We start from the raw sequence: 3,157 nt of genomic DNA, 5'->3' as shown, positions 1-3,157 counted from the left end.
TATTTGAATATTTTGATATCTTATTTGCATTTTTCTGAGTTCATATGAATTAATTATAAAATTTTAAAGTTTTGGTCAAACGGTCAAATGGCATTCGAGGGACCTTGACGGAAAAAGTAAGGGCAAAACTGAGCAAGCTCGAAAAATAAGGGCAAAACCCGTTGGTAGGAACCAACTAGGGGTAAAAATGCAATTGTCCCTTATGATAACACGCTTAAGAGTCTTATTCTAATAACACCTAGCTTATTCTCCTAACACTTACGTACTACTCGATCTACCTAAAACTGCCTCCGCCCACGAGGCCACGACCTCTCCCCTCCGCCTCCTCCCTCCACCCACTCCCACCACCTCGGGCACAACCCAGCGCCGCCCGCCCCCGGCCTCCACCCAACCTGCCCGCCCCGACGACCACCTCCCGCCGCCGACCCGGCCGCCACCAAGCGCCGCCTGCCCCTGCAGCCACCCAGCGCCGCCCCACTTCACTGGATCCATCTCTGATCCACACCTGCCCCTTCACTGGATCCAGACGCCGCGATGGGCACCCTGACGGCGACCCATCCGCCCCGACCTCCCCCATGCCATGGCTTCCCCTCCTTCTGATCTGGCTGCCATGGCCTCCACCATCTATTCCGCTGCTTCTCGCAGCTGTGGCTGACGAGGAGGACGGTGGCTGTGGTGGCATGCTCCTCTCCTTATCCCCCCAATGGCCTGTAACGAGCTCCCTCCTCCAACTGTTGCAGTTCCTTTGATTTTTTGTTGAAGCTCACTGAATTTTGTTCTGTAGTGCACTGTTGAAATGGGAAAAATGGTACGTACAAGTTTCCTGGGGCGGCGTCGGGCAGTTTGGTAGGGAACGGGAGCTTCCTGATCCTGCTCCGACCCATCTTCTTCCCCCTAGTGCACTGCAGTTGTTCATTATTTTCATCTCGTGGTGTGCCGTTTGCAAAAAATTGTGGCCGTGCAGCTCGTCGTTGGTGTTTTGTAGTTCTGCGCGTGGGGCGGTGTGGTTCTTTTTTTGGCACGCAGATTGCAAAAAAATTGTAGTGTGGTTGGGCGCCCTGTGGAGGTGCAGTTTGTCCACGGGTCCTTGTTTTGGTGTTTCAAGGAAAAAGTATGATGTTTGGGTTGTCGTTCTGTTAAAACACACATAAACTTTCGACCATATGGTATTTTGCACCGTAAAAAATAATGATGTAGTAGAGTACAGTGTAGTTCGTTACTCTCAACCATGGAATCCAGATTCGGGTCGCTTGCAGCTTTGAAGGTACAAAAAAATGCAGTCTGCTTGTTGCCAAAAAGCAGCAAAGAAAACATTGAATTTTTTGTATGGTAAAAATCGTGAAGAAAATGCAGTGTACTTTGTTCTAAAAAAAGGTCCACTAGGAAGGACTCTGCAGTACACTCCATTACCAAAAAAATGTATTTAAAAAGTTCTTCAAATAAATATTTATTTCAAAAACAAATTCCAACAAGTGGTTTGAAGTTCACTAGCAAAAATAATAATGCGGTTCACTAGTACAAGAGGTTCACTTCTTTCTAATACACTTTGTTTCGTTTGTGGGACGATTGAAAAAAAAAAGGTATTGAAGTTCACTAGCAAAAATAATGAGGTTCACTTTGGAGAGTGATGATGTTCACTTGCGCACAGCATGGAAGTGTGGAAAATATTAGGGAAACAACAAAAAAGTAATGTGGTTCACTTAGATATATGTTGTGGTTCATTTGCCCTCGTCTCTGCGGTCCACTCTCATTCTTGTTCATAAAAAAATGTTTGAAAAAAACAAAAAAAAACTCGTCTGTGAAAATTTACGCATGAAGTTCACTTGACTGTCTCATGCAGTGCGGTTTCAAAAATCAGTCAACTACATCAACACATGCAATGTGTTTCATCCTCGGATGTGGTCCACTTTTGAGAATGATGGTGTTGACTTGGGCATAGCGTGGAAGTGCGATTTCTTTAGCGAAAAACAAAATAGTAATGTGGTTCACTTGCCCTCATCTCTGTCGTCCTCTCGTTCATAAAAAAAAGTTGCAAAAAAGACAACAAAAACTCATCTGAGAAAAATATACATCCGACAAAAGAAACCATGAAGTTTGCTTGCCTGTCTGATGCAGTGCGGTCTTCGTCCGATGCAGTGCGGTTTTCTGTCGGATGAAGTACCCACGTCGATTTAGGTGTCGCGAAAAACAGAGTGTCCGCATTTTGGTAAATTTAAAACTGCTCTGAAACCGTAAGGAATTAGAGACAGTGTTCTACATGAAAAAGTTGCATCTCGTCGATATCTTTCCAATGGCATATCATTTGAATCATTTCGACAACCGGTTTGTAAAAAATTCGCGAAAACGGCCGCTGCCACTCGTCGTCCGCCACACGATTTTTAAAATTAACTTAAAACCGTAAGGAATCTCAAAACCATTTCAACATGACAAAGTGTGCCTCGTCCATAGCTTTTCAACGACATATTACACGCCTCGTTTCGACAAACGGTTAAAAACTAGAGCGAAAACAGTACAAAAAATTTGAAAAAAATTGAAAAACAGAATTCCGCGATTTAGTAAATTTGAAACTGCTCTTAAACCGTAACGAGTTAGAGAAATAAATAGATATGAGAAAGATGCGCCTCGACGATATCTATCCAACGGTGTATCATTTGCTTCATTCCGACGAGCGGTTCAGAAAAAAATGCGAAAAAACGCTCCCTGCCACTCATCATCCGCCGCACCATTTTCAAAATTGCTCTTAAACCGTGAAGAATCTCGGAAAGTGTTCAACATGGCGAAGTTGCACCTAATCCATAGCTTTTCAACGATATATTACACGCCTCATTCAGACAAATGGTTAAAAAACTAAAGCAAAAACAGTACCAGACAAAACGATGCGTGCAATTTTTTGCCACGGGAAGTTCACTCGCCTGAGTACTGCAGCACACTTGGTTCAAAAAATGACGTGCATTTGCATGGAGCGTGCAGTGCGGAAGTGTTATCAGAATAGTTATTCTGATAATATTATCAGAATAGACCGGTTGTATATATCTATAGCAGTTGAACGCGCAAGAAAAAGATGTCCACAAGCCGAGCGCGCCGATGAACACGAGCAGAGCCCGCCACGGCGCCTAACGGCGAGCACAGTGCGTTGCAGCACCTAACAGCAAACAGA

At 44.3% G+C, this 3,157-nt stretch overlaps 1 long non-coding RNA gene across 1 annotated transcript; it reads left to right on the top strand.

The window, feature by feature from the left end:
* Positions 1-410: 410 nt before the first annotated feature.
* On the top strand, positions 411-1,206 carry LOC119271517. The gene is made up of 2 exons (XR_005134572.1): positions 411-710; positions 785-1,206. It is a non-coding gene; the product is annotated as an uncharacterized LOC119271517 (long non-coding RNA).
* The last annotated feature ends 1,951 nt before the right edge of the window (positions 1,207-3,157 follow it).

The sequence above is a fragment of the Triticum dicoccoides genome, chromosome 3A, assembly GCF_002162155.2.
Source record: "Triticum dicoccoides isolate Atlit2015 ecotype Zavitan chromosome 3A, WEW_v2.0, whole genome shotgun sequence".
Lineage (NCBI taxonomy): Eukaryota > Viridiplantae > Streptophyta > Magnoliopsida > Poales > Poaceae > Triticum > Triticum dicoccoides.
The sequence above is the reverse complement of the archived record's forward strand: the minus strand, read 5'-3'. Positions and strand labels throughout refer to the sequence as shown.